Source organism: Tamandua tetradactyla, chromosome 12, assembly GCF_023851605.1.
Source record: "Tamandua tetradactyla isolate mTamTet1 chromosome 12, mTamTet1.pri, whole genome shotgun sequence".
In the NCBI taxonomy this organism is placed as follows: domain Eukaryota; kingdom Metazoa; phylum Chordata; class Mammalia; order Pilosa; family Myrmecophagidae; genus Tamandua; species Tamandua tetradactyla.
The window spans coordinates 88,946,711-88,966,122 of NC_135338.1; positions in this window are offsets into that span (position 1 = coordinate 88,946,711).

Sequence of the window (19,412 nt, forward strand, 5' to 3'; positions counted from 1 at the left end):
GGTTTGATTGCCTGCCTCTATCCCCGTAAACGAACCATATAAATCTGGAGGATGTTTAACTGCACATAATATTAAAATGTATTAAATCACTTCCATTTCAAACAGGTGACAGGGGGCTTAGTAGGATCAAAGCAAGTCTCAAGAGCCCACCTTACCAGACCTTATTGTGATTTTTCCATAACTTAGTCCTTAGGAAAAACATCACTTGGGAGCCATTGGCATTTGAAATATTTTACTTGTATTATTATTAATATTAATAATGATAGTAACATAGAGCTCAGAGGGTCCGAAATGAGCATCAAGTTGCCCAGGCCATGGCAATTAATGAACTACAAGCACCATGCTATTTTAAGCTCACGCTTTAAGAATATATGGAGTGTTTTAAGACAGCAAATTCAGTTTGCAACCAATGTTTTCAAGATGTGCTACAGACATTCCCATCGCTCTCAGACCTCATTGCATCCTGCAGTGTGCTGAGCTTAGGGGAGAATTAGAGACTGCAGAAATAATTCTTGGGTGGCCAAGGAGATGACCAATTGGAAAGGAGAAATAGGCATCTGATGCTGTGTATCTGTCAGGTCCAGTTGATAGAAGGAGCAGGACATTGCACCAGGAGTGAAAGTGATGGAGGAGCTCAAGGCTTGTGTGGCAGGAAGCCTGCTGGGGAGAGAGTGAAGATGCCAGGTTGGGATGTTTTGAAGCACCAGGCATCGGAAACCAGGACGCACTGCTGATTCCCAAGGATGGCTTTTCAAACCAATGTGGAACTTTTTGTTGGGAATGAGGAAATAACACCATAAGTACAGGGGACGAGGGACTGGCAATACCAGCTGGAGGAGGGGTGGTGAGCCTGGGAGCCAGAGGAAGCTTTCATTTTGGGGATTCCTGTGATGACAGAGCCCTGCCTCCCGCCCTGAGCCGCCACCCAGGTTCCCAGCTCACATCCAGGTTCTTGAAGTTTCTCTGGTCCGAGGACCCGTGAGAGCTCCTACGAGTGACAACTGATTGGTGCTGTCAGCCCGCACAGATGCTAGGATGACACCTATGTGAATGGGAAAAAGAGCAGCCATCCGATTGGTTCTGGGAGAGTCACCTACAGGAGCCCAGGGGACACGCTGCTGTTCACACGCTTACATCAACAACCACCCCCTTGGTCTGATTCAGGGATGCGCGGGCCGTAAGAGTTCGCCCAACCCCAATTGCTTTTGTACCTGTGCACCTACTATCACAGGTCAGCCCACCTGCCTGCCCCACTATCTGAAATCACTCCTCGGGGATCTAAAATTCCCAATAAATGGAGAATTTAGGGAGTCCATCATGGCCAACAGGGGAATAGGGAAGGGGATATGGAAGTGAAGGGGAAAAAAAGTAAGAGAAAACTATTCAAGAAAAGTGAGCACTTCCTAACTGGCCCTCTTTTCTTATTTCATCCAATCCATGATTTTAATTTTTAACACATACACAATTGTGAGAAAAAGCAGCAGCAGGAAAAAACAAAAACACAAAAAACACAAAACAGCCAGGGGCAACAATAACAGCCACGCAACCCCAAAGCGGTGTGAACAAACCCGACAGAAAAGCCATGAGAGTGGAAGGTAAAATTCTCTATCTGTCATTTTCAATTCTCTTCACCCCATGAGCAGAGACTCAGTGTGAAATCTGTTGGCTCTGCCTGCGAGAGGTATTGTGTGGACACCCTGTTGGGTCCTTGGCGCCCTCCCTCCTGCTCTGCTCTACCTGTCATTAGCACCACCACCAGAGCAGCGGTGGCAGAGGCAGAAGCCGACAAGCCGGCCCATTGCCTCCGTGCGGTGGCCCTGCCAGCGGTGACAAGGCAGTGCCAGGGACTGCGAGCACAACAGCATGGAGACACGCACTTTTGCCCCTGAAAGCAGTCTTTGCACCCTGCCAGGAAAACAGCTCTCTGGAAAAGCACTGCCTGCTAGTAAAATGGACTCAATCAGTAAACAGTGATTAAGGCTCCGTTGTTGCCACCTCCAACACATGGCTTCTTCTCTTTCTACAAAAAAAAAATGCATGGATGAAAGTAAAAGAAAGTAACTCAGTAGAGTCAGAGTTTCCAAGTTGAGTACTAGATGTGGTGAAGAGTAAGGGAGAGAGATGGATTCCTGTTTCTTGAGGGTGAGTTGCTCTGCTTTCCTGAAAAATGAAATGAATATTTCAAGATATTCATTTCCCTCACCTTTTTTTTTTGGACTTACACTGAGAATTGCCTTTCTAAATAAAACATCAAGCAATGAATGTAAGCAGTAGTTTGTTCATTTCAACATGCACCCCTTATTTGTCTGATTCAGGAGTGTGTATTCCATAATCTAAATCCCTCAAATAGGTGGGATAAATCAGAAGCAGCGTAACAAGCCTTGATGTGTGCTGTTTAGCTGAAACACGTTGCTTCATTGAATTGCTTTCATAATTTAAGAGAATAAATTCTGCAAGCCAACATATACATGCATATCTGTCTATCTATCTATTGTTATAGATATAGCTAGATATCATGTTTTAAAATATACACATATACATCTTGCCTTTGAGAATTTTGTCCTATAATGCTATAACCAGAATAACTTAAAATGCACTGTGGTTTTTGTCATAAAAATATTTTTATGCAGGAGCACACTCATTGTGCCTGTGCTGTGAACCAAACAGAAGGCTGACTGGCCCTCTGGAACGCAGGAGTATAATTCAAAAAGACTCTGACAACTTGGAGAAATGGTCAGAAACAAGCAGAATGAGGTCTTCTGAGTGCAGGGTCACACACTCAGAGGGAAAGGAAAAACCAATGAACTCCACAAAATATGAAATCTAGGGCTCATGGCAGCTGACACGCTGGCTGTGAATCAGAGGTGTGGGCTGGTGGAGGCCAGTGGGTCCATGAGCTGCCACCACAGCCTGTCAGCCCCTTGGAGGGGATGGGAATAGCCTGAGACCACCCAAGGAGGCACACAACCCCAATCCTCGGTCACAGTGAGATGAGACAAGGTTACTTATCAAGAAAGAGTCAAGGAAATAAGCATTTTAATCCAAAGGGAAGGGAAAAGAAACCCTCCAAGACTTAAGATCTTTACATGTGGAGACGACAGTCCTTAAAAGAAATGATTAAGTATTTACAGATGTACTTTCCCCAAAAGCAGTTCACGAAAAGCAAACTTCAGTTAGTTTTAGAGGAACTGTCAAAATCCTCAAAATCCTCTAGAGTCAGCATCTTCTCCTGAGGTCCTTGGAAGGCCCTTGACTTTTGTTTGCTTCAGAATGGGCAGTGTGGTGCAATAATAATAATTACGATAATAGCAGCTATAGTAAGCACAATAACAATAATCCTACTAATAAAGAATAATTTTATCCATTGAAATGTGAACAATCTTGCTGTTTCGTAGAACTCATTAATATCTCTATTTTGGTCAAGAAGAAGCTGAGCCCTAGGAAGTTTTTCACTCACCCACTTTCTCTAGGGATTTGAACTAGCTTTTGGCTACTCCCCTGTTAACAACAAATGTGTTAAGAAGGTCCTATAAATGTAGGTAAATCACTAAATCACATTATTTTTAGTCTAATTTGGGAGTCTGTGTTGGGGCCAGTGGATAGAGCATTGATACTGACCAACGTGCTCTGAGATTGTGATTCCAGCTGATGTGCTAGAAGGTCGTAACTGTGAGGCCTTGTGTGAGTGGATGAGCAGGACTGGCTTCATCGTTTACAGGGACCAGTGAGAAATGAAACTGGGGGGTGTTATTCAGGGATGGAGAAAACCCCTTCCTGAGGACCATTAGCCCAACACATGCAACAGGTGCCTCAATGGATTGCAATCTTGGGTCTGGGTTAGGAGCAGGTGAGAGGGCCCTGCAGCGATGGCAACCCAGGAGACCACAGCTCCTGCCTCACCAGACCCTAAGACACCCCAGGGAATACACCCACCCTGGCCTACCCCAAGCTGCACCCAGGCCATGTGCAAGATAGAAAGAGATGGGAGAATGCAGAACTGCTTGTCTGGCAAGCCCAGGAAGTCAGCTCTCTGTGTGAATGCATATGTGTGAGTGTGAGATATATGGTGCAATGATCTTTCTGTGGGATTAAAAAACTGTTTTTATATTTAAATAAAATAAGAATTAATTGTCCCAAGTCAATGCTATCCAGAAATTAGTCCCTTTATCGGGCTAAGAACTTTTTCCACCAACGCTCAGGATAATCCAAGGCCTCCCATTTTATCAGCATCTGGGAGCCAGTTTGCAGTCTCATTAATTGAGAGTTATCACTTTCCCTTATATATAATGTGATTTTGTGTGTGTATATATATATATATATATATATATATATATATATATATATATATATATGAGTTTATATAGATACCTGTTTCTAGGGAAAAATGAATTATATCAATTCTGAGTTCACATTCTTCAAAACTGTCTCTCTGGAAGTGACATCTTCTTTAGTTTCTGTATTCATAGACAAGCCCACCACACAGCCATTATTAGAGAGGATATATATCACTTAAGATTACATTTTTGAGAAATAATAAATAAGTGATGGTATAATAAAATAAAATACCCTCAAGCACTTCTTTACCCCATTTGATTTCACCTTTACTCATGGATAATTATTGATGTAACTTGTTGTTTGTAAACTTTAAAAAAAATGTGGAAGTCATTTTGCCCTTTGTATTAGTTAGAGTTCTCTAGGGAAACAGAATCAATAAGGAGCACTCATAAATATAAAATTTATAAAAGTGTCTCACATGACCATGGGAATGCAGAGTCCAAAATCTACAGGGCAGGCTGTGAAGCCGAGGATTCCGATGGAGGGTCTGTATAAACTCCACAGGAGATGGTCGCCAGCTGAAGCAGTAAGAGAGCCTGTCTCTTCTGAATCCTCCTTAATAGGCTTCCAGTGATTAGATTAAGCACCACTCACTGCAGAAGACACTCCCCTTGGCTGATTACAAATGGAATCAGCTGTGGATACAGCTGACATGATCATGATCTAATTCTATGAAATGTCCTCATTGCAAGACAGGCCAGCACTTGCCAATCAGACAAACAGGTACCACCACTTGGCCAAGTTGACACATGAACCTGACCATGACACCCTTGAAATATGCATTTGGAGATTTAGAATGCCATTGTGAATTTAGAGGAGACTTCTTTTACAAATATCTTGAAATGAATTCTGTTTATAGCCCAGGCAGGATAATGTCAGCCATACAAGTGGTCAATAGCAGACAACTCTTGCTTACTCACCCTTAGCGACATCCTTCTCCTCTCAAAGGGTGGATGTGATAAAAGATGGAGCTGGAGGGGGGGTGGAGTGGGTGGGGTTGGGTTAGCCTTTCAACTCTGCTTTGCAATCTCTGTTGGCCTACAATCTAAGTAAAAGTAGCACATTTTCCATGTAAGCGTAGTTTCAAGGTATGTCTCCTTCCAATCTAAGTGCTACCATTAACTCCCTCAGGTGTAGTCATTTGGAGTCTTCATTGCTCTTGAATCCCAGCAGTGGTCACTAGTGTTAAGAGACTCCAAGTTGCCAAAAAAGAAATGAGAGGGCACAAGACAACAAACTAAACTTGCTGACTTCTGTCCCTCCCACCCCCAAAATATTAGACATTAATTAAGAGAAGAAACTGTACTTATCCCTCCTTTTTCTCTTAAACCCCACCCCCTTACCATAATCATCAGCCCTACACATGGCTCAAGGGGATGATCATTTGATCTAGCCTGTCTGTGACTAAAATTAATCTAATTTGACTTCTTCCCTTACATTATGGAGCCATCTTCAAAAAGTACCTGATAACCATAGAGGTGGCATATTATAGTCTAAAGTGCATGACAATTGAAGTGATTCAAATTCTGATTCTACTCCTTTAGCTGTGTGCGTTTGCAGAAGTAGCATGATCTTCTTCAACCTCAGATTCTTTACCCAAATATGGGAATTATAGCAATAAACTATTATTTATAAAGAGATAAATTATGTGTTCAGTCCTTGTAAATTACGAAGTAATAGACAAGTTTACTATTTATTGATGTTTAGGTAACAACCCACCCACGAGAGTGTTGCTCAAATTTTTCTTAGTAGTATATTTTCTGTAATCAAGGACTGAAGGAAATGGAAAAGGCATTAATGCATATTTAGAAGTTTAAGTTCCAGTATGGATTCAGGGAAAGAAGGGCACTTTAAATTTGCAGAAAAGAAAAGATAAATGATGATTGAAAAGGGAGAGCTCTGAGAGGGGTATTGGTTTATTTCCCAAATTTCCAGCCCTAACTTCTAAATTCATCTCCACTCCAAAATTAGCCCACTATAGCGGCAGTCATTTGGGAGTTCGATATCCCTCAATGGGCAAAGATATTTCTGGCGGCACACAAAATGAATCAGCTCCAATAGTGAAAAGTGAACGAAAATAATTTTATTTTCTATATGTACCTCTATTAACAGGAAGATGTAAATTCCTAGGAGAAAGCAGCAGTGAAAGAGATTTCTACTGTGTAGTTGTGGTCAATAATCAGAATAGCAGTTTGAAACTCAAGCAGAGAGTCTTAGAGTGAAATGCAAATCAAATGCATGCATATACCCACGTAGATTCACATACTATTTTCATCATTGATTAACCAGCCACATGACCTTTTCAGTAAGAGAAATAATTGGCAGTTTTTACCAACGAAAAATTGATCCCATTACTCAGGATAGAATTTTCCACCTTTTTTCAAAAGAGATGCTTATTAAAGAGGTCAGTTTCTTTCTTTTTTTTTTATCCTTCAGGGTCATGCATATGTAAGTAAGCACAGCTATTATGTACTATCTATGAGAATGGACGGGTGAGCCATAAACACAAACATTCAGACAGAGCCAGGTCTCCAGCGTTCCTGTTCGCCAATTACAGTAATGCTGATGACATATCTAGCTTAATGCACATGGCATTAAAGTAGTCCCCCCTTTTCTAGGGAAATCTAATTACACCAAACTCAAGCACTCAATCAAACCTGTTATTCTGTGGCTAAACAGCCTGGCGTTAATGCAATTTGAGGAGATCCAGGCCATGACTGGAAACGTCATGTATTAACAATATCTAATGGGGGCTCCCGTAGGTAAATGAATATGCTAACAAGCAAGATCACTGCTAAATCTAATATCTTTAAGCTGTTTAATTCCAAACAGTCCCTTAATAAATCAATTGACCGGGAGAGCTGATGCCCCTATCAATTATTCAAGAGGGCAAATAAATATTTCAGATGATTTGATAGGAAGGCTAGTGCTGGTCTTATGGAAAGCTTTGCATTTCATTAGCTTCTTGCTAAAAGTTTTATAATGAACAGAACACAGGTGGTATCCCCACTGCAGAAATGGGAATGGGGGAAATAAGAGACTGGAGATCAAGACTTCCTTCATCTCTACATTATTCCATTACCCAGACTTTTCTTTTGAAATGTGAAAATTGGAGCCAAGTCCCCCAAAGAATTATCATTCTCTGCAATCACAAAGGAAATTAGAATGATCAAAAGTATGTCACATTGCAAGAATCTTAATTGTAATTCCTATTGGAAATGCAATTATCAGATACCAATATCACGAATATAATTTATTCAGTTCCACAACCAAATAGTCCTTCACCAAATATTTAATATTATCAATTCCTTTTTCCAGAAGAAGAAACTGAACTCCCCTAGACATTTATGAAGTGCTGACGAGGTCACCTGTGCTTGAAAGCAGGTGATTTTTTTCCTTCTTGAGAGACCATTATTCATATTGAAAGAATGCATTCCTGCTTCACATGATATCTGTCTTATGAATAATCTGCATTCAGGCTTCTGATTCATTGTATCAGATAAAAAAAAAAAGAAAGAAAGAAAAGATTAGAATGCATTAAAGTGACTGACAACATTTTTCTTTATGTGTGTGATCAAAATGAATAACAGAATGAAAAAAAAATAATGAAAGCAAATTAATTATCCCTGGGGTAGTGGCCAGGAAGAGAGTTTCCCCTTGGCTTCTCATTTTATATGGTGGGGGTGGTGACCCAGATGCTATCGGAAATGGGTAAAAAAGGCTGGAACATGAAACAAATGTTTCCATATTATCCTTGAAAAAAATGTTTGTGTATTTTTACTTAAGTTCTGCAATTGATCAAACACCAACTTTATCAAATTTTGAGATTACAGACTGTGAAACTAAAATGGAGTGTCATCTCTTAACAGCATTTTACAGTTTACAAATGTAAAATCCCTGCTAAATTACTGTAAGCATTATTGTTATGAGAAGTACTGTAAAAGAGAAAAAGAATTCAGATTATCTGAAAAATAAAACTTAATTGTCAGAAGGCCTGAATGTAAAAGCAGTTGATGGCAATTTTTTCTAAATAGAGAGATCCGTATAAAAAAAAATCACTGAATGAGGATTTTCTGGGCAGGCAGTTATACTCTGCAGAATACTCAATGAGCTATGAAAGAGACATCTCAACTGCACAAAATCATAATTTAAATGTTAGGTTTGTTCATTTTCAGCTTCATGAATCAATAGAGTAAATTCTTTATATGATTCTGTAAGTAAAATCTGGTCATGTTTAAAATCCGATTTGGGGACTTCCAACTCACCAGAAATCTCTTTTCAGGGAGCCATTTGATTAGGTGTTTATTTGCTTAATATTCTAAACCCTGTGGAAATATGAAGGAATTGAACGTGATGCCAGACCGAACACACAAAACAATGTCCTCATCCCACCCCAAATACCTAGAAATTACAGAAGTGAATTTCCTCTTTTTTAGAGCCCCTGAAAACAAGAAGGCAAAGCCATATTACATTGGAAACTAAAAAGAAATCTCTTAAGGATGGAAGGCATGTGAAATTGGGCTGAAAAAGAAACAAGAGGCAGAAATCTCTTAGGAGAGGATTTCTGTAGAAGGAAGCATTGTCTACCCAGGTGCACCAAAGAGAGATGGAAGAATGGGTCCCATGGGTTGACAATTTGTCACATCAGAAAGATGCTAGACGCCAATCCCTCACCAACTCTCAAACTCTCTGAAGATATCAAGCAACAGAGTGTGGCAATTCCCAGGCTAAAAGGGACGCTTCCCAACTCAAAAGACAAAGTACTGGCCAGGCGACTCATCCTGTGCATTTCCACCATCACAGGATGGCGGCCTGTGTAAGCACATACATCACCTGTTCCCACCACAGAGGAAAGCACAAGAATGACACAAAACTCCCCAAAGCACACCTTGGGGAGCAAAGAGAGCTAAGAGGGCAAATAGAACAAGATATTGAAATAAACACATTTAAAATCCTAAGGGAGATGCAAGAATGTGAAGACTACTAAAAATCAATTAAAGCTCTTGAAAACAAAATTCCAATTCACTAGAATTATAGAATTATTCATAATCATAATGATAAACTTTGATCCAATGAGGCAGATAGCAAATTAAGCACAACTGAAGAACACATTTAGTGAGCTGGAAGATAAAAGCAAATAATTCTTCTAGAAAACAATGCAAAAAAGCAAGGAGATATAACATTTGAAAGAGAAGTAGAGAGATACAAAAGATTGGTCTAGAAGTGGCAATATCCATCTAAGAAACGAATTCAGGAGTGCAGGAAAGAAACAACCAGACTTGACATTAGAAAATATTTCTCAAAACTAAAGGATGACACAAAATTTTGCTTTGAACAGACCTAGAGAAATGAAAAGGCACACACTTAGATGTATGGTGTGTTCAGAATACCATAATTAAAGATAAAATTTTGTAAGCACCTGGAGAGAACTGTCCCTTACTGTCAAACGAAAAAGAACAGATTAATGCCATATTGCATGATGATACAGTGTGGACCATATGACAAAGTGATTCCTCAAAATTCTCAAGAAAAAAATTTTGAACTCAGAGTTCTATAACAAACCAAACTGTTATCCAAGTGCATAGGTGAAGTTAGACATTTTCAGGCAGAGTAAAACTCTTGTGATTTACCTTTCTGAAATAATAGTTAGGTGTTATACTCCAAAATATTATAACTTTATTTAAGGAAAATATGTAAAATAATGATAAGAAAAGACACCAATAAAACATATTATCAAGCTTAAATAAAAGTTTATTGAAGAAGAAATTTCTACCTCTTATGAAAATCCCAGATCAGAGAGTGAGAATAGAGGGGAATTCAAACTTCTTTATCTTGTTCATAGAGAGAATTTGTTCAAAGATACCATTAGAAGAAAAGACATTTAACCATGAAAAAGACAGAAGTGTAAGTTCTATCTTTATAAGTTATAAACCATTAGAAGAAAATGAAATTAGAATAAAGACAAGGACAAAATAACACAAGAAAGGAACATATTAAATAAAAAAGGAAAAATTAAGATCAGTGTGCTATATGTATATATATATATATACATATAAATGATACAGAATTTTGAATTTATTTTCAAAGTAAATTTTAGCAAATTGAAAACATGTATAACAATAAGGTGTCAAATGAAGTAGTATTCAAGGTGACAAACATTCAGTGGAACCAAGTGGGATAATTCATATCAGTTAATGTTATAACCCAATAAGATGACTATAAAAGATACGTGTTTACAAACAATTTTGAAACATATTACAGTAAAAATTATAGTAAAAGATGGTTGGAAATCCACTAAGTGGTAGAGTTAATAATTTATTCACAAAAATCAGCACCAAGTAGACAAAATGAGGAAGTATAGTAAAAGGGTCTTATACTAAATTACTGAAAGGCAGATAATGGAAATACAACATTGAGTGGAGGGGCAAGACTGTAGGGAGTGGTGGTGCCTGTGGCAAACCAGAAAGTACATCTTTCACTAAACATCATCACTCAAACTACATTTTTTATTACTTTTTATTTTGAAATATTTATAGACTCCAAGGGAATTGCAAAATATCACATAGAATCCCATGTACGCTTCATCCAGCTTCCCCCTAGAATCCCATTTATTTTTCATGCAGCTTCCCCCAATGAGATCTTCCATGATTGTAGTACAATATCAAAACCAGTAAATTGACTTTGATATACTTTTAAGTAGACCATAGACCTTATTCAACTTTCGTCATTTTTCTCTACAATCATTTGTGTGCGTGTGTGTATAGTTCTGTGAACATTTATATCATGCCCAGATTTATGTAACCACCATCACAATCAAGACACTGAACTGTTCTACTAACACAAAGAAACATCCTCATGCCATGCCTCTGATTTTCACCCACTCCTGTCTCAGTCTCCTGTCAACTACTTATCTGTTCTCCATCTCTATCATTGTGTCACTTTGGGAATGCTATATAAATCGAATGTATGGAACATTTTGAGACTGATTTTTCACTCAGCATATTGTCCATGAGATCCATTCAGGTTGTGCATGACCCAATAGTCTGTCTCTTTTTACTGTTGAGTTGAATTCCCCATATAGATGTACCAGCGTTTGCTAACTATCAGCCAATGCGCAAGGTTTTGAAAGCATTGTTATAGCCAACACAGACAGGTATTTTGATTTGGATTGTTTTAATAAAAAATTTACCAACATTTTACAATGTTGATATGTATAGATATTCAGAGAAATTTAAATCTGATGATGCACATAAAACAATCACAAAAAATACTGAGTACATACCAGGGCACAAAGCCTATCTCAACAGATTTACCAATCAAGAGATACTTGCAGTCTTGGACTGCAATTCATTGAAATTCCTTCCTTGACCCTGCTTTTCTAGGACCCATCCTGGTCCTATAGTACCAATGACATAGCCGATTCAGTGTGCTGGTTTAAAGCTATTATGAACCCCAGAAAGCCATGTCCTTTAATCCTCATTACAACAAAAAAGATTGCTGGGTGGAATCTTTTTATTGTTTCCATGGAGATATGACCCACTAAATTATGGGTGGTAACTTTTGATTAGATGGTTTTCATGGAGATGTATCTCTACCCATTCAAGGTGGGGTTGCTTGCTGGAGCCCTTTAAGATGGAACCATTTTGGAAAAAGCTTTAGAGACACCAGAACCAATGGAACCCACAGAGTCAGAGACCTTTGGAGCAGAAGGTAAAGGTCCTCAGGGATGCCTTATGAAATGAGGAAAGAAAACTCCAGGATTACTTGAGGAGCCTTTCAAAAATCCAATTATATATCTGTCAATCTTTGGGAAGTAGTGCCTGGAAATCAGTATTTTTGGAGCTGATGAGTAAATATATTCAGGATTCTCCTGTATAGGCATACCGTATCCCCGGCGGGTGGTGGTTCTCTATCTTAGACGCACAGTAGATTCACTGGGGAGTTTTGTGATGATGTCAGTGCTTTCATCCTTTCCTCAGAAATTTAACTTAATTGTCCCAGGTATTTTTTGATAGCTAGGCATCAGCACATTTTAAAAGATAACCAGTGATTCTAATGGGCATACAAGGTTGCAAATCACTGTCCAGATACCCTACTTACTCTTTAGGACCCTCTTCCCTTTGGCCTTTGTAGCTCCAGTTAAATCAGTTACACAAAATTACTTATAATTTGGCATCATTGATTTCAAACTCCTAAATTCTCCTTATAAGAAATCACCTCAAACTCTCAAGGTTATGCCTTTAGACCTGAAAATGCACACTGTAGTTGTTTTTGGAAGAGTTAGAGTAATTTTGAAAGTGATTGATGTTTTGAGCTGTTTAACATTTCTTTGAAGTATACAGGGCAATGTAATACATAATAATTAATAAATTAGATAGGATGCAACAATTCATCTAGAGAGCAGACCCTATGTAATGTATTTGGGGGTCTATAGCACATTAGATTGGTTTGGGGCATCTTAAAATTAAGGAAACACAGCCTCACCTCAAATCACCCTCAATGCTGGTCAAAGCTACCTACATCCTCCAACCCTATCCTCTTAATACCTCTGAGAAGTCCAATTTCTTCCTCTGTGCTTTGTATTCCCTTGCCTCCCGCCTTCTCAAGACTCTGACCCTATTAGTTAGCCATTTGTTCTTTTGTACGAAATCTCTCCTTATCTCCAGGGCCAAGGCTTTTAAACTTACTCAAGCCTGTACTATAAAAATATCCTAAAATAAAAATTCATTCACAGTTCCACATCTCCCTTATGCCGGTTTGATCTGTTGTGCACCCCATAAAAGCCGAATTCTTTAATCCTCACTCAGTATTGCTAAGTGGGATCTCTTTGATTGTTTCCATGGAGCTATGACCCACCCAAGTGTGGGTCATAAGTTTTGATTAGATGGTTTCCACTGAAAATGTCTCCACCCATTCAGAGGGGGGGCTACTTACTGAGCCCTTTAAGAAGGAACTATTTTGGAAAACACTGAGAGCCAACAGAGCTGAGAGAGCCCACGCAACCAGAGATCTTTGGAGATGGAGAAAGAAAACATCCCCTGGGAACCCTTATGAAATAAGAAGACGGGAGAAAAAGCTAGCAGTTGTCACCATGTGATTTTCCAGCTGACAGAGGTGCCCTGGATCCATCAGCCTTTCTTGAACCAAGGCATTCCCTGGATGCCTCAATGTGGACATTTTCACTGCCTTAAAACTGTAAACTTGCAACTTAATAAATTATCTTTGCAAAGCCATTCCTTTTCTGGTATATTGCATTTCAGCAACTTACAAACTAAAACATCCCTCCAGCTCCCTTCTTCAGGCCTAATGCTTGAAATAATTGTAATCACTAGTTCCATTATCTTATAACTCATCCTTCCTCAGTGTTATCTACTCCAGCTTCCACTATCAAAAGGCCAAAAGACTCTCAGAAAAAAACCAGTGACATCCACGTTATCAGAGCAAAGGGCATTTTTTACTCATCAATTTTCTGAATGATCAAGCAGCACTTGATGCTTTTTGACCCTTTTTGTCCTTGAAATAGACTTTTCCTTGGCTTCAGTGAAACTATAATGTCCTGGCTTTCCTCTTCTATGCCTCTCTGCTTTTGGAGGCATATATTTCTCAACCAACCATTAAGAGCTGGAATTCCCAAAGGCTCAGTTGGAAGCCTTGTTTTCTCTTTATAAAGTAAACTTCTCACTTCCCCTACCATCACCATGTCCACCAAGCCACCTCTGCCTTTCCCAGGATGTCTTCTCCTTCCATGTACTAAAGACATCCAAGTTCATGTTTCTACACTGGACCTGCCTTCTCAGTACCTGGTCTTTATATTTAACCACCCTCTTAGCAATTCCCCTTGAATTTTCAGAGATACCTAGACTCAATATATTGATTAAATCATAGCTTCCTACACAGCAGAAGTAACCAACATCCATCCCATTATACAAGCCAGAAACCTTGGTACTTCATTACCCCATTCCCGCAGCTTTCTGTAGATTTCATCTCCTACATATTTTTCAAACATGCCTACATTTCTCTAGCTTTCCTGCCACCACCATTTCTTGCCTGGATCATACACCAGAGACATAACAGCTGCTCATGTGTGTTCCCTGATGCTCCTCTTATATCTTCCCATCTATTACCCACAATGCAGTCAGAAAGGGGTGATGGGAATCCAATATTGATTCTTCCCCAGTTTAAAATACTTCATTCCATTTATTTTAAGATTAAAACAAAAATTCTTGACAGGATCTTCAAGTTTAAGGTAATTTGACCCTTAAGCTCCTCTCCCATCTTATGCCCTTCTCACTATTTCCCACTACTCTCTCCAGCACACTAGCCTTCTTGTAGCTCCTCAAAATTCATGTCCTTTGGGACCACAATACAGAATGCTCACGCTATTCATTCCTCTTGGAACATTCTTATATCCTTTCACATAATTAATCTCTGTTCTTCTTTCAAATTTCAACTCCATCATTCCATAGTCAGAGCTGCCTCTGTTGATTTTCTCCCCCATTATGTGCCTTCTCATATACATGATAGTTTAATGGCCTTTATAATACTTAATATATCATCTTCTATTGATTACTAGGTGCTGGACTGTGAGTTCCGAGAGACATATCTGTTTTTACTCACCACTGTGTGTCATCATGTAAACAATGGATGAGCAAATAAAACACCCAAAAAAAGAAAAGCCCATCCATACCCAACCCATTGCCATTTTCACCATTATGTGTTCATTACCATCTCCATGAGAATCTACATAGCTTTGCTTTCTGATGTTCTGCTAACAGAAAGCATTTTGATACATGTATTTCCCAATAGCAACAAAAAATTATTAAAAAGACTATAGAATTGGAATGCAGGCAAACAACAAATGATCGAGGCACTTGATTTACTTGTCCCAGTTATGGACCAGAGACTATTTTCTGGGGTATAGGAGTGCTTAATCTTTAAAGTCTGGAGCTCACCATTTATCTGTTGCAATCAAGGAACAGAATGTTTCACATGAATACTATGTTTACCATGATAAGGGACAAAACTGATTTCCCATTTTGAGGGGAACTTTTTTGAAATGTATTATTCAAGTGTCTTCTTAAACAAATAAAAAAATTTTTTTTTGCTGGCTTTGGATCGTCTTACTCTGGACTTTTCTTATTATATATGTCATATATAGACAGTTCATCTTTACTCTCCTTTTATTTTTTGGTTTTACTTCCTCTTTTGCTCTCACTCTTTGAGCAGTCTCTCCTTACCACTATGTACCTAATTGCCCTGAAGTGCTCACATGATTGCCTATGTGTTTATGTCCCTTAAACTGTGAAATCTACAATCAAGTGTATTAACAGTTTGTGTTAAACAAGTGTAAAGAAGTTCTGAATTAGAAAATAACATCTCTCCAAATATTTCAAAGGTAAATGATCTATGAGCAAGTGGATGGAAAATCAGCCATTTACAAAACTATATAATTCACGTAGGTCCTAATTCTCTTTTAAAAGAAGCATATTGAAACTGGGCAAAGATATTGGTTTTTGGAGTCAGATGGATCTTGGATTGGCTGTGGGGCATGAGGATAGTTTCTCTTTCAGGCCTTCATTTTGCATTTCTAAAATGGCAATAACAATCCTCATTTTAGGGTAATGTACAGATTAAATGAGATAATGTCTGTTAAGTATTTAGCCTAAATCCTTATGTCATTTTTCATTACTAATATTGTATAATGTTAATACTATAGCACATGTATAATTTGTATTTTCATTAGTCATATTAACATGATATTTCAGTTATAGAATTTTTATATAGAAATAGAAATCTTAATTATGTTCTGAATAACTGGATTTCTTTATTGTTGATGTGGTCAGCATATTTCTATTGAAGGGAGATGTTTAAATTCCTTTAGTCAAAGTAATTGAAAATAAAAAGAGATATGGGCAGCTAAGAGTATATGAAGTTGGTTCAAGTGGAAAGGCTTCCTCACCTGTGATTTTCAATTATTTCCAAGACTGTACACAACTTTTGCTTATGAATTGCTCTCAGTAGATGCTAGAGGCAGACGTTATGAAGGGAGTTAAAAATTGTCTGTTTCAAGAACTCAGTCTTATCTTCAGAAAGAAACAAGGAGAATACAAAAGCAGCTGATATCACCCAGCAGAGGCTGGAGGTCATATCAGGTATCTGATCAATGTATTTCTCATCAACATGTTATGCCATGGACAGACAAACTACAGTGAAACAGATAACTCATACAAAACACCAGAGGACCTATTCGCATCAGTCCATCAGCCACACGTGGACAATATCACCGACCGTTGTCATGCTGCCAAGAAGAAACAAAATTGCCCATTTTCCTGCCTTAGTTGAATTAATTTTAATGAAAGAAGACACTCTGCTTGTTTCTGAATCACATTCAATACCCAACTTGTTATAGAATCTCTACTCCAAATGCTTTTATTGGATCAACCTTTATGTTCTTAGTATCTTTTGCATCTTTTCTCAGACAGGTAGGATTTTGTTCCCATTTTAGAGAGGAAGGAGCTGGGCTTAAAGACTTCAAATTACTTGCCTGAGATCCTATGGCTGGTTATTGGTAATATTGGAATTTATTGAGGTGACAGTCCAAGCTGATGGTCTTTAAATTATGCTATAGTTTTGATGTTAAATTCCCCTGTGACTTCTCTCTCCTTCTCTCTCTGTCTCTCTCTCTCTCTCTAATCTATGACTGGTCAACTTACATCTAGCATAAATTCATCTGTAGCTTCTTCTCATTGACCATTAAAGGCTTCTCTTTTCTAGGCTACATAACCCGTAGTGCCTTAACTATCCTTCACAGGGTTATGGTCTATAGTATATCATGGGAAGTAGGATGGCCTGGGAGTTTACAGCATAAGTTCTGGAGTTAGACTGCCTGGATTCGAACCCAACTTTGGCATTTGCTGACAGTGACCGTGAGAATATTATTTGCCTCCTCAACCTCAGGGTAAAAATGACATCTGCCACAGTGGGATAATGTGATGAAGTAAGCTATACAAAACATTTGCAAAGATTTATATGTTATTAATGGCCATTGTTCTAATGTTTTTCTAACTTCTTTCTAATATTCTAGTTTCTTTTCCTTCAATAACCTGTTACCCACAACTGTGAAAAATACTCTCAGTTTTATTTGATGCATTTCCAGTAGAGTGAGGCTATTTTAGATATTATTCTAGGTATAATAATTTATAGAATCCTAAAAAGGATTGTAAAATTTTCTAACCATGTCACTCTGATGACTTACATAATGCTTATTCTTGACTTAAGTTCTAGATAGATATATAAAGAGTTAGACAAAGACAGATGCAGATAGCTGTGGTGGTTTGTATTATGTACCCTAGCAAACATATTTTTTTAATCTTAATCCCATACTCATGGGTGTGAACCCAATTTAAATAAGATCTCTAGAAGATGTTATTTTGAGGTCAAATGTGTCCACCTGGAAAAGGGTCTGCTTTAATCTACATTCTTGAAGGCTTTAAAAAGAGAAAGTCACAGGAAAGAGCCAGAAGCCAGGAATCTCCAGGAACCCAGAAGAAAAGGGAAAGGACATTACCATGAGCCAGGAGAACCAAGGAACCACACCGGTTGCTAGCAGCTGACACCAGAATGGCATCTATGATCTTTAGGGAGAGAGAAAGTCCTGTTTATATTGTGACTTTGAACTTCTAGTTTCCGAAACCATAAGCCAATACATTTTTGCCATTTAAGCCAACACCAGTTTGTGGTAATTATGATGGCAGTTTCTGGCAAACCAAGACAACAGTCTCACTGTTGCTAAGATACATTTTCCCCAACCTACTTTTCAGAATTTGGATTTTGGGACCCAAATATAAACACTTACATTTTGGTAAGTTTACTTTTCTTGGGTTTAATTAATTCTTCAGCTTATCAAAACATTTTGATATCAATTCAGCATCTAATTTTTGGTACTTTCATCATCATGACATCAAAACAGTCAATGAATGTACCCTTTATCTTGCTATAAGTTATTATTAAAAACATTGATGTTGATAGCTGTGGCTAGAAAATCCTACATGTCACAAAACACCCCTTGGAATCTATTAGGTAACATGTATTTATACAACATCATCATCAATAGTAGTAATAAAAGCTATTATTCTTGTTGAGTAATTTGTTTAAAGTTCACTCTTGTTGAGAAATTGGACAAGTGGTTTACTAACATCATCTCTTTCAACCATCACCAAAGTCAAAGTCAAAAAAAAAAAAAAGGAAATTAAGTCACAGAAACATTCATTAATTAACTCAAGGTCACTAAGAGGAGGTCTCCTTATACACCAACCCAAATTGTCCCTAACGATCAGGAAAGCTTTAACAGATGCTAACCTACAGAGCTAGCAGAAAAACCTGGGAGCTATTTAGAACTTCATTGTTCTTTTTCTGAGGTCCTCGCATTTAGTCTATCATATTTTAGAAATAATAAAAATTTCAAAGCAGTTTGAGATGAGAGGCTAACATGAAAATATGGAATAAATCCCATTCAACTAGAAGTATCCATTGCCAGGAGTTCAGTTTTCCAACGTTTACCAAGATGACTTTCTGAAATTGTATGATTCGTACTGAGGACTTGGAAATACTGTACAAAACTGCTGAGTCCTCTCATGGATATATCATTATAGGTGTGTCACATGCTCATGGCATCCCCATCTCTTTTAATTTATACTCAAACTATACCTTCACTTTTGATAGTGCTATAGGTGTCACACAGATATGAATTTTATGAATATTAAGAAATTTAGTAATAGTTTCCAAGTGGTATCTGAGGAAATGTGAGAAGGAGATGTGAGGAAGTTAATATATTTTAACTAGTTTCTTATTTCAGGCATGGATTGAACCTCGTAGGGATGAGTTAGTTGTTTATCTACATGTGCCATTCTTCTCTTTTCATTAATTTAATTTAATTTCATTTATATGTAACCTGAGAGTTGCATTCCCCGCAGTATGCCCACTCAGTTTGTAAACTGAATTGAAGCTATCATCTTTGCTTTATGGCTGTGAAGGACTTAGAAATTAATAGCTCTCTCTTGAATTAGTAAATTATATTT